Source organism: Moschus berezovskii, chromosome 10, assembly GCF_049115385.1.
Source record: "Moschus berezovskii isolate FMDL1 chromosome 10, NW_MosBer_1.0, whole genome shotgun sequence".
NCBI lineage: Eukaryota > Metazoa > Chordata > Mammalia > Artiodactyla > Moschidae > Moschus > Moschus berezovskii.
Window position 1 is genome coordinate 17,650,943 of NC_142469.1, and position 13,494 is coordinate 17,664,436.

Here is a 13,494-nt window from a genome sequence, read left to right on the forward strand (position 1 = left end):
TTCCTGCTTGCTCCATCCTCTGGGATTGCCTTGGTGGCTGAGAAGGTAAAGAATCTGCCTGCAATGAAGGAGACCTGGGTTCAAATCAGGGAGATCCTCCAGAGAAGGGAATGGCAACCCATTCCAGTATTCTTGCCTGGAGAGATCCAAGGACAGAGGAGACTGGTGGGCTACAGTCCACAGGGTCACAAAGAGTAGGACACTGAGCGACTGATGCTTCCACATACTTCCTGTTTTGAAACATCTTATGCAAGGGGTTATTATCTTGCCTGGCCAAGGTGGGTGCTTTCAGTCAGTTCAGTTCAGTAGCTCAGTTGTGTCCAACTCTTTGCAACTACATGGACTGCAGTATGCCAGGGCTCCCTGTCCATCACCAACTCCCAGAGCTTACTCAAACTCTTGTCCATTGAGTCAGTGATGCCATCTAACCATCTCATCCTCTGTCATCCCCTCTTCCTCCTGCCTTCAATCTTTCCCAGCATCAGGGTCTTTTCAGCTGTCAGTTCTTCCCAGCAGGTGGCCAGAGTATTGGAGTTTCAGCTTCAGCATCAGTCCTTCAAATGAATATTCAGGATTAATTTCGTTTAGGATTGACTGGTTGGATCTCTTTGCAGTCCAAGGGACTCTCAAGAATCTTCTACAATACCATAGTTCAAAACCATCGATTCCTGGGTGCTCAGCTTTCTTTATTGTCCAACTCTCACATCCATACATGACCTCTGGAAAAACCATAGCTTGGACTAGATGGACCTCTATTGGCAAAGTAATGTCTCTGCTTTTAAATACACTGTCAAGGTTGAGCATACCTTTTCTTCCAAGGAGCAAGTGTCTTTTAATTTCATGGCTGCAATTACTATCTGCAGTGATTTTGGAGCCCCCCAAAATAAAGTCCCTCACTGTTTCCATTGTTTCCCCATCTATTTGCCATGAAGTGATGGGATCGGATACCATGATCTTAGTTTTCTGAATGTTGAGTTTTAAGCCAACTTTTTCACTCTTCGCTTTCACTTTCATCAAGAGACTCTTTAGTTCTTCTTCACTTTCTGCCTTAAGGGTGGTGTTATCTGCATATCTGAGGTTACTGATATTTCTCCCAGCAATCTTGATTCCAGCTTGTGCTTCATCCAGCCCAGCGTTTCTCATGATGTACTCTGCATATAAGTTAAATATGCAGGGTGACAATATGCAACCTTGACATTTTCCTTTCCCAATTTGGAACCAGTCTGTTGTTCCATGTCCAGTTCTAACTGTTGCTTCTTGACCTGCATACAGATTTCTCAGAAGGCAGGTCAAGTGGTCTGGCATTCCCATCTCTTGAAGAATTTTCCACAGTTTGTTTTGATTCACACAGTCAAAGGCTTTGGCGAAGTCAATAAAGCAGAAATAGATGTTTTTCTGGAACTCTCTTGCTTTTTCTATGATCCAGCGGATGTTGACAATTTGATCTGGTTCCTTTGCCTTTTCTAAATCCAGATTGACCATCTGGAAGTTTATGGTTCACCCTGTTATCCACTATCTTGAATCCCTTGTAGTATCAGAGAAGACAGCCTCCAGGATTATAATCCACAGACCTGTACTTTGAAGTGTTGAGGGTGGGTGGTGCTATCTCTTTTCCAAATTTCTCTAACCTAGCTGGGTTTGTACACTGCTCTGACATTTCCTCTTGATGATCACATATGGCCTCAGTGATTGCTACTGATAACTGTGATATACAGTCAAGAAAAGAATCTCTAAGGACAAATTGAGCTGAGGCAAGAACAGAATTTAAAAGGCTTTCCTAAAATCTATTCTCAATACATCCCAGGTGGCTCAGATGGTAAAGAATCCGCCTGCAGTGCAGAATTGGGTTTGATTCCTGGGTTGGGAAGATCCTGGGTTGAGAAAGGAATGGCAACCCACTCCAGTAAATCAAGTAAATCAAATTATCCTGCCTGGAGAATTCCATGGACAGAGAAGTCTGTTGGGCTATGGTTCATGGGATCTCAAAGAATCGGACAGAACTTAGCAACTAATGTATGTATTCTCTCACTTCTCATTCCTGGGCTTTAGCTACCCAACTCTCACTCGAGTCTGTTTATGGTGGACATCAGACCCTGGGTTTATCTTATCTTTTTTATGTTATTGAGTCATGCAATCTGTGTTCTCCTCAAGCATCTGTAGTTTTTCTAGAGCTGATTTTGGAGGATGGAGCCAGCATCTTGTCCTGTATTAATTCTTGGCAGGGGCCAGGTCTGTCTTGCTGTTTCTTCTGCCATAGCCCTGCCTCCATTAAAAGCTGTTCAGAGAGTAGGCAAATGTTTGGGAGCAGATTCAAGAAGCCAACTTGTGTTCATTCTGTGAAAAACAAATCATTCAGGCAGCTGGGAAACCCTGTTCATTCTCTTAGTAGGGACCAGGAACCTCAATTTGACAGTGGCATTTAGTAGGAAAACCTCCATCGTTTTAAAATTTTCCAAAAAGACATCTAGGAAATACATTTAAAAATGGATGAAAGTTAAGCAACACTGTTGGGACAAGAGCCACTTTTGGGCAATGAAGTGTAGGGTTCAGTTTGGTTCAGTTGCTCAGTCGTGTCCGACTCTTTGCAACCCCATGAACCACAGCACGCCAGGCCTCCCTGTCCATCACCACCTCCCGGAGTCCACCCAAACCCATTCTTACAGTTGCTGCTGCTGCTACTGCTGCTGCTGCTAAGTCACTTCAAGACACCATAAATTGTGTATTCTATTAACTGCAGTCAGATAGATTCCTAATGAAACCAAGTCTATCTAATAAGTAAATTAAAGCATGTTCCTTCAATCCCCATCTTGATTTAATATGCTTAGTAAGTTTTAATCGCAAATAAAATGTCAACTGGTCATCACAAGTCCAAATACATGAACTTTTAACTTTTCATGATATTTTCATTTTTCCTTTGGATACTCCATTTTGCTGTAGGCAGGACTGGTTTTGTGGGAAAATGTTTTGGGCAATATTCTAGAACTTCTGTCTCAGAACAATGCAAGTCAGAATGGTGTTCCAAAATCTTACTTTAATCACACTGAAGTTGCTGACATAAAAAAATATCATGGTAAAATGCATAATAAAACATGTATTTGTATCATTATCTTTACTAATAAGACGAATTGTATTTTCCTCTGACATGTTTTCAGAATTTGGTATGCAGCATCTAATGCTTTTCTTCACTGGGGTCTGGTTGATTTTATTTTATTATTTATTTATTTTTTATTGGAGGCTAATTATTTTACAATATTATATTGGTTGGTTTTGCCATACATTGACATGAGTCCGCCCCGGGTGTATATGAGTTCCCCCTCCCGAACCCTCCTCCCACCTCCCTCCTCCCTTTATCCTCCCTCTGGGTCATCCCCGCACACCAGCCCCAAGCATCCTGTAACATACATCGACCCTGAACTGGTGATTCGTTTCACATATGACAACATACATGTTTCAATGCCATTCTCCCAAATCATCCCACCCTCACCTTCTCCCACAGAGTCCCAAAGGCTGTTCTATACATCTGTGGCTCTTTTGCTGTCCCATGGAAAAGAAATGCAAAAGAGCGAAATGGCTGTCTGAGGAGGCCTTACAAATAGCTGTGAAAAGAGAGGCGAAAAGCAAAGGAGAAAAGGAAAGATATAAGCATCTGAATGCAGAGTTCCAAAGAATAGCAAGGAGAGATAAGAAAGACTTCCTCAGTGATCAATGCAAAGAAATAGAGGAAAACAACAGAATAGGAAAAACAAGAGACCTCTTCAAGAAAATTAGAGATTCCAAGGGAACATTTCATGCAAAGATGGGCTTGATAAAGGACAGAAATGGTATGGACCTAACAGAAGCAGAAGATATTAAGAAGAGGTGGCAAGAATACACAGAAGAACTGTACAAAAAAGATCTTCACGACCAAGATAGTCATGATAACGTGATCACTGACCTAGAGCCAGACATCTTGGAATGTGAGGTCAAGTGGGCCTTAGAAAGCATCACGACGAACAAAGCTAGTGGAGGTGATGGAATTCCAGTGGAGCTATTTTAAGTCTTGAAAGATGATGCTGTGAAAGTGCTGCACTCAATATGCAAGCAGATTTGGAAAACTCAGCCGTGGCCACAGGACTGGAAGAGGTCAGTCTTCATTCCAATCCCAAAGAAAGGCAATGCCAAAGTATGCTCAAACTACTGCACAATTGCACTCATCTCACACGCTAGTAAAGTCATGCTCAAAATTCTCCAAGCCAGGCTTCAGCAGTATGTGAACAGTGAACTCCCGGATGTTCAAGCAGGTTTTAGAAAAGGCAGAGGCACCAGAGATCAAATTGCCAACATCCGCTGGATCATGGAGAAAGCAAGAGAGTTTCAGAAAAACATCTATTTCTGCTTCATTGACTATGCCAAAGCCTTTGACTGTGTGGATCACAATAAACTGTGGAACATTCTGAAAGAGATGGGAATCCCAGACCACCTGACCTGCCTCTTGAGAAACCTGTATGCAGGTCAGGAAGCAACAGTCAGAACTGTACATGGAACAACAGACTGGTTCCAAATAAGAAAAGGTGTACGTCAAGGTTGTATATTGTCACCTTGCTTATTTAACTTATATGCAGAGTACATCATGAGGAACGCTGGGTTGGAAGAAGCACAAGCTGGAATCAAGATTGCTGGGAGAAATATCAATAACCTCAGATATGCAGATGACACTACCCTTATGGCAGAAAGTGAAGAGGAACTCGAAAGCCTCTTGATGAAAGTGAAAGAGTAGAGTGAAAAGGTTGGCTTGAAGCTCAACATTCAGAAAACGAGGATCATGGCATCTGGTCCCATCACTTCATGGGAAATAGATGGAAAAACAGTGGAGACAGTGTCAGACTTTATTTTTTTGGGCTCCAAAATCACTGCAGATGCTGATTGCAGCCATGAAATTAAAAGACGCTTACTCCTTGGAAGGAAAGTTATGACCAGCCTAGATAGTATATTAAAAAGCAGAGACATTACTTTGCCAACCAAGGTCTGTCTAGTCAAGGCTATGGTTTTTCCCATGGTCATGTATGGATGTGAGAGTTGGACTGTGAAGAAAGCTGATCGCCGAAGAATCGATGCTTTTGAACTGTGGTGTTGGCGAAGACTCTTGAGAGTCTCTTATACTGCAAGGAGATTCAACCAGTCCATTCTAAAGGAGATCAATCTTGGGTGTTCATTGGAAGGACTGATGCTGAAGCTGAAACTGCAATACTTTGGCCACCTCATGCAATGAGTTGACTCACTGGAAAAGACTCTGATGCTCGGAAAGGTTGGGGGTGGGAGGAGAAGGGGACGACCGAGAATGAGATGGCTGGATGGCATCACCGACTCTGTGGACATGAGTTTGAGTGAACTCTGGGAGTTGGTGATGGACAGGGAGGCCTGGCGTGCTGTAATTCATGGGGTTGCAGAGAGTCGGACACGACTGAGGGACTGAACTGAACTGATACAGGGTTATCATTTGCTTCTTTCTAAATTCCATATATATGCATTAGTATACTGTACTGGTGTTTTTCTTTCTGGCTTACTTCACTCTGTATAATAGGCTCCAGTTTCATCCACTGCATTAGAACTGATTCAAATGCATTCTTTTTAATGGCTGAGTAATACTCCATTGTGAATATGTACCAAAGCTTTCTTATTCATTTATCTGCAGATGGACATCTAGGTTGCTCCCATGTCCTGGCTATTATAAACAGTGCTGCAATGAACATTGGAGTACATGTGTCTCTTTCAATTCTGGTTTCCTTGGTGTGTATGCCCAGGAGTGCGATTACTGGATCATATGGCAGTACTATTTCCAGTTTCTTGAGGAATCTCCACACTGTTCTCCATAGTGGCTGTACTAGTTTGCATTCCCACCAACAGTATAACAGGGTTCCCTGCTCTCCACACCCTCTCTAGCATTTATTGCATGTAGACTTTTGGATAGCAGCCCTTCTGACTGGTGTGAAATGGTATCTCATTGTGGTTTTGATTTGCATTTCTCTGATTATGAGGGATGTTGAGCATTTTTTCATGTGTTTGTTAGCCATCTTTATGTCTTCTTTAGAGAAATGTCTGTTTAATTCTTTGGCCCATTTTTTGATGGGGTCATTTATTTTTTGGAATTGAGCTGCAGGAGCTGCTTGTATATGTTAGAGATTAATCCTTTATCAGTTGCTTCATTTGCTATTATTTTCTCCCATTCTGAAGACTCTTTTCACCTTACTTGCAGTTTCCTTTGCTGTGCAGAAGCTTTTGATTTTAATTAGGTTCCATTTGTTTATTTTTGCTTTTATTTCTAATATTCTGGGAGGTGTGTCTTGGAGGATCCTGCTGTGATTCATGTTGGAGAGTGTTTTGCTTACGTTCTCCTCTAGGAGTTTTATAGTTTCTGGTCTTACATTTAGCTCTCTAATCCATTTTCAGTTTATTTTGGTGTATGGTGTTAGGAAGTGTTCTAGTTTCATTCTTTTAGAAGTGGCTGACCAGTTTTCCCAGCACTACTTTTTAAAGAGACTGTCTTTTCTCCATTTTATATTCTTGCCTCCTTTGTCAAAGATAAGGTGTCAATAGGTGCATGGATTTATCTCTGGGCTTTCTATTTTGTTCCATTGATCTATATTTCTGTCTTTATGCCAGTACCATACCGTCTTGATGACTGTGGCTTTGTAGTAGAGCCTGAAGTCCGCCAGGTTAATTCCCCCAGTTCTATTCTTCTTCCTCAAGATTGCTTTGGCTATTCGAGGTTTTTTTTGTATTTCCATAGAAATTGTGAGATTATTTGTTTTAGTTCTGTGAAAAATATCTTTGGTAGCTTGATAGGGATTGCATTGAATGTATAAATTACTTTGGGTAGTATACTCATTTTTACAATATTTATTCTTCCAATCCACCAACACGGTATATTTCTCCATCTATTAATGTCCTCTTTGATTGCTTTCAGTAGTGTTTTATAGTTTTCTACGTACAAGTCTTTTATTTCCTTAGGTAGATATATTCCTAAGTATTTAATTCTTTTCGTTGCAACAGTGAATGGAATAGTTTCCTTATTTTCTCTTTCTATTTTCTCATTATTAGTGTATAGAAATGCAAGGGATTTCTGTGTGTTGATTTTGTATCCTGCAACTTTACTGTAATCATTGATTAGCTCTAGTAGTTTCCTGGTAAAGTCTTTAGGGTTTTCTGTGTAGAGGATCATGTCATCAGCGAACAGCAAAAGTTTTGCTTCTTCTTTTCCAATTTGGATTCCTTTTATGTCTTTTTCTGCTCTGATTGCTATAGCCAAAACTTCCAGAACTATGTTGAATAGTAGTGGTGTGAGTGGGCACCCTTGTCTTGTTCCTGACTTTGGGGGAAATGCTTTCAGTTTTTCTCCGTTGAGGATAATGTTTGCTGTGGGTTTGTCATATATAGCTTTTATTATGTTGAGATATGTCCCTTCTAGTCCCACTTTCTGGAGGGTTTTTATCATAAATGGATGTTGTATTTTGTCGAAGGCTTTCTCTGCATCTATTGAGATAATCATATGATTTTTATTTTTCAGTTTGTTAATGTGGTGTATTGCGTTGATTGATTTGCCGATATTGAAGAATCCTTGTATTCCTCCAACAAAGCCCACTTGGTAATGATGTATGATCTTCTTAATGTGTTGTTGGATTCTGATTGCTAGAATTTTGTTCAGGATTTTTGCATCTATGCTCATCAGTGATATTGGCCTGTAGTGTTCTTTTTTTGTGGGATCTTTACCAGGTTTTGGGATTAGGGTGATGGTGGCCTCATAGAATGAGATTGGAAGTTTCCCTTCCTCAGCAATTTTCTGGAATACTTTGAGTAGAACAGGTGTTAGCTCTTCTCTAAATTTCTGGTAGAATTCAGCTGTGAAGCCATCTGGGCTTTTGTTTGCTGGAAGATTTCTGATTACAGCCTCTAGTTCCGTGCTTGTGATGGGTCTGTTCAGATTTTCTTTCTTCCTGGTTCAGTTTTGGAAAGTTGTACTTCTCTAGGGATTTGTCCATTTCTTCCAGGTTATTCATTTTATTGCCATATAATTGCTGATAGTATTCTCTAATAATCTTTTGTATTTCTGTGTTGTCGGTTGTGATGTCTCCATTTTCATTTCTAATTTTATTGATTTGGTTCTTCTCCCTTTGTTTCTTGATGAGTCTGGCTAGTGGTTTGTCAATTTTATTTACCTTCTCAAAGAACCAGCTTTTGGGTTTGTTGATTTTTGCTATGGTTGCTTTTGTTTCTTTTGCATTTATCTCTGCCCTAATTTTTATGATTTCTTTCCTTCTACTGACCTTGGGGTTCTTCATTTCTTCCTTTTCTAGTTGCTTTAGATGTAGAGTTAGGTTATTTAGTTGACTTTTTTCTTGTTTCTTGAGGTGTGCCTGTATTGCTATGAACTTCCCCCTTAGCACTGCTTTTACAGTGTCCCAGAGGTTTTGGGTTGTTGTGTTTTCATTTTCATTCATTTCTATGCATATTTTGATTTCTCTTTTGATTTCTTCTATGATTTGTTCATTATTCAGCAGCATGTTGTTCAATCTCTATATGTTGGCATTTTTAATAGTTTTTCTCCCGTAATTGAGATCTAATCTTACTGCATTGTGGTCAGAAAAGATGCTTGGAATGATTTCAATGTTTTTGAATTTACCAAGGCTAGATTTATGGCCCAGGATGTGATCTATCCTGGAAAAGGTTCTGTGTGCGCTTGAGAAAAAGGTGAAATTCATTGTTTTGGGGTGAAATGTCCTATAGATATATATTAGGTCTAACTGGTCTATTGTATCTTTTAAAGTTTGTGTTTCCTTGTTAATTTTCTGTTTAGTGGATCTATCCATAGATGTAAGTGGGGTATTAAAATTTCCTACTATTATTGCATTGTTGTTAACTTCCCCTTTCATACTTGTTAGTAATTGTCTTACATATTGTGGTGCTCCTATGTTGGGTGCATCAATATTTATAATTGTTATATCTTCATCTTGGATTGATCCTTTGATCATTATGTAGTTTCCTTCTTTGTCTCTTTTCAAAGCCTTTGTTTTAAAGTCTATTTTATCTGATATGAGTATTGCTACTCCTGCTTTCTTTTGGTCTCTTTTTGCATGGAATATGTTTTTCCAGCCCTTCACTTTCAGTCTGTATGTGTCCCTCGTTTTGAGGTGGGTCTCTTGTAGACAACATATATGGAGTTCTTGTTTTTGTATCCATTCAGCCAGCCTTGTCTTTTGGTTGGGGCATTCAACCAATTTATGTTTAAGGTAATTATTGATAAGTACGATCCCATAGCCATTTTCTTTATTGCTTTGGGTTCGAGTTTATACACCCTTTCTGTGTTTCCTTTCTAGAGAAGGTCCTATAGCATTTTTGGAGAGCTGGTTTGGTGATGCTGAATTCTCTCAGCTTTTGCTTATCTGTAAAGCTTTTGATTTCTCCTTCATATTTGAATGAGATCCTTGTTGGGTACAGTAACCTGGGCTGTAGGTTACTTTCTTTCATCACTGTAAGTATGTCTTGCCATTCCCTCCTGGCCTGAAGAGTTTCTGTTGAAAGATCAGCTGTTATCCTTATGGGAATCCCCTTGTGTATTATTTGCTGCTTTTCCCTTGCTGCATTTAATATTTGTTCTTTGTGTTTGATCTTTGTTAATTTGATTAATATGTGTCTTGGAGTATTTCGTCTTGGGTTTCTCCTGTTTGGGACTCTCTGGGTTTCTTGGACTTGGGTGATTATTTCTTTCCCCATTTTAGGGAAGTTTTCAACTATTATCTCCTCAAGTATTCTCTCATGGTCTTTCTTTTTGTCTTCTTCTTCTGGGACGTCTATGATTCGAATGTTGGAGCGTTTAACATTGTCCCAGAGGTCTCTAATATTGTCCTCATTTCTTTTAATTCATTTTTCTTGTTTCCTCTCTGTTTCATTTATTTCTACAATTCTATCTTCTAGCTCGCTTATCCTGTCTTCTGCCTCTGTTATTCTACTGTTGGTTCCCTCCAGAGTGTTTCTGATCTCATCTATTGCATTATTCATTGTATATTGACTCTTTTTTATTTCCTCTAAGTCCTTATTAAACCTTTCTTCCATCTTCTCAATCCTTTTCTCCAGGTTATTTATCTGTAACTCCATTTTCCTTTCAAGATTTTGAATCATTTTCGCCATCAAAATTCGAAATTCTTTATCAAGTAGATTCCCTATATCTTCCTCTTTTGTGTTGGTGGGCATTTATCTTGTTTCTTTACTTGCTGGGTATTTCTCTGCCTCTTCATCTTGCTTATATTGCTTTGCTTGGGGTGGCCTTTCCCTCTTCTGGCTGTTTGTGGAGTTCTCTTTATTATGTAGTTTCCTCGCTGTGTGTGTGGTTGGATGGGTGACTTGTCAAGGTTCCCTGGTTAGGGAAGCTTGTGTCAGTGTTCTGGTGAGTGGAGCTGGATTTCTTCTCTCTGGAGTGCAATGATGTGTCCAGTAATGAGTTATGAGATGTCAGTAGGTTTGGAGTGACTTTGGGCAGCCTGTATATTGAAACTCAGGGCTATTTTCCTGTGTTGCTGGAGAATTTGCATGGTATGTCTTGCTCTGGAACTTGTTGACCCTTGGGTTGTGCTTGGTTTCAGTGTAGGTATGGAGACATTTGATGAGCTCCTATCAATTAATGTTCCCTGGAGTCAGGAGTTCTCTGGTGTTCTCAGGATTCGGGCTTAAGCCTCTTGCCTCTGGTTTTTGGTCTTATTCTTGAAGAGTCTCTAGACTTCTCTTTCTGTCATTTCCAAGGTGGTTCCCTCTGTTTTAGCTTCTGTTTGCTGGTCTCTTCAGTGTCTAATTTCCGCCCTGACACTAGGGGGTGGGTGGACACTTTCTAAAGGCTCAGTTGTTCAGTCCTGTTCTGGGAAGGGAGGAATGCTGCAGACAAATATCTCTGGCATCTGTGGGGAGTGCTCGCAGCGTCTCGGCCACACTGGGTTTGCCCCCGCTCACAGCGCATGTGCTGTCCCAGTCTACACTGCACAGGCTCTAGGTTGCTCTGCCGGGAACTGTCCGAGGCCGGCGCTGGGTTGTATGCACTTCCCAGGTCTGAGAGGCTCAAGTTCAGGTTCTTGGGTACTCCACAAAAGTGCAGACTTGGTTGGGCCTGCGTTTTGTGCCTTCCCTGGTCTGAGCAGCTCAGATGACCAGGTGTTTGGCGAGCGTGGTCGCTGCAACTTATTGCCTTCCCAGTCCCTGCCACTTGGTTTTCTGGGTGTACAACTGGCGCACCTTCTCAGGCGGATATCGACCGGCCTGAGCCCAAGAAGTCTTGATTAGCAACAAAGCCTGCCTGCAGTTTGGTATCAGATGCCTTTCTGGGGCCGCAGTTGCCCCCTCTGGCTCTGGCTGCCCTCCCTGCCTGTCTCGGCAGGGGATGGGGGATGGGCCGACTGCAGCCGGCTCGCTCTGCTCAGTCCTTTGTTCTGTGAGCGGGGCTGGTGGAGTCTTAGGTTAGAGCTTTCCGCCTTTTCATGGGGAAGCTATCCCAGTCTGCTTTGCTATCCCCAGTTTTCTCAGATTGTTCTCGCGGCATTCAAGCCCAGTCCTCTCTCTAAGCAGTTCAGCCGGCTCCTCCCTGCCCAGCCCCCGCTGCTAATGGCGTATGCAGGCGTCTGCGCTGCTTCTCCGCTGGGAGTTACTGTTTGGCAGGTAATCTCCTTTCGAAGACAATGGGTTGCTTTCCTGCGTGCCTGATGTCCTCTGAAAGCATTCAGAAGTTGTTTTGTGGACTTTACTCCATGTTCAAATGTTGTTTTGATGAATTTGTGGGGGAGAGAGTGGTCTTGCCATCCTATTCCTCCGCTATCTTGTTCCTTCCCCTGCCATCTTGTTCCTTCCCCTGGTTGATTTTAATATTGTATAACTTTCTTGGATACAATAGAGTGATTCAAAGTTTTAAAGGTTATATTCCTTTAACAGTTGGTATAAAGTATTGAATATATTCCCCGTGTTGCACTATATATCCTTGTAGCTTATTTATTTTATACATAATAGCTTGTACCTCTTAATCCTCTCCCTCACCTTGGCCCTCCTCCATTTCCTCTCTTCACTGGCAAATGTGAATTTGTTTTCAAAATATCTGTGAGTCTGTTTCTTTTTTGTTACATTCACTAGTTTGATATATATTTTAGATTTCATATGTAAATGATATCATACACTGTATGTCTTTGTCTACCTGACTTATTTCAGTTAGCATAATGCCCTCCAAGTCCATTCATGTCGTTGCAAATGGCAAAGTTTCATCTTTTTTTCTGACTGAGTAATATTCTCTTCTTATGTATACCACATTTTCTTTACTCATTCATATGTCAGTGGACCACTAGTTTGCTTCTGTATCTTGTGTATTATAATAGTGCTACCATGAATGCTGGGGTGCATGTCTCTTTTTGAATTAACTTTTGAGTGGGTTTTTTTCTAGATAAATACCCAGGAGTGGAATTGCTAGGTCATATCGTAATTCTAGTCATATGGCATCTTTGACTCAATGGATATGAGTTTGAGCAAACTGTAGGAGACCGTGAAGGATGGGGAAGCCTGGAGTGCTTCAGTTTGTGGGGTCACACAGAGTCAGACAAGAATTAGTGACTGAACAATGACAACAATAATAGTTCTCTTTTTAGTGTTTGAAGAAAGCTCCATACTATTTTCCACAGTGGCTGTGCCAATTTACATTCCCACCAGTAGTGTACAAAGCGTTCCCTTTCCTCCACATCTTTGCCAACATTTGTCATTTGCAGCACCTTATACTTTTTCTCACTCTGATGTAAGATGCTTGTTTCAAAGTTCAAATTATAGGGCTTGTACTTATTGGCTTTGAGTTCCAAGACAGCTAAGCCTCTACTTTCAAATTCTGAGTATGTTGGGGCCTTGGGTGGGAAGAAGAGGTCTAGAATCTGGAAGAAGGAATTTTGAACCAGCAGTATCAAAAGACTGTTTAATTGACAACTTTGATGTGGGATTTCATTGATCAAGAGATCGTATAGAAACTCACTGTGAATAACAAATATTTATTGCCATATATAAGAAATTTATCATAGATAATGTATGAATTCATAAAAGATTGTTTCCTGTCATAGTAAACTCTTTTTAAGTTACTCTAGATGTTCTTAGTCTCATGATGATTGACTTTGTTTTCTATTTAAACTTATGCGAAAGTTATATCTCAGTATTTTTTTTAGTGGAAAAAAAAACTTTCTCCCTAGTTTCATACTCTTATTTTTCCTGGGTTTTGTAACTTAATATAACTTATTTCTCTGAAAATATTACTTTTCCCCAAGTTATATTTTAGACAAAAACCATCAGAGTACCAACCTAATGATAGATTTCCAGGTAAGTTTGAACAACTGAAACATGTTAGTTTTTAGAAGCATTTTGCACACTTCTTTGGTGTTGAATTTATGGCTTTTGATACCTTTTCCTCATTGCTTATATATCTAAAATAAAGTGCCACTAATGCCATAAAACTGTCCA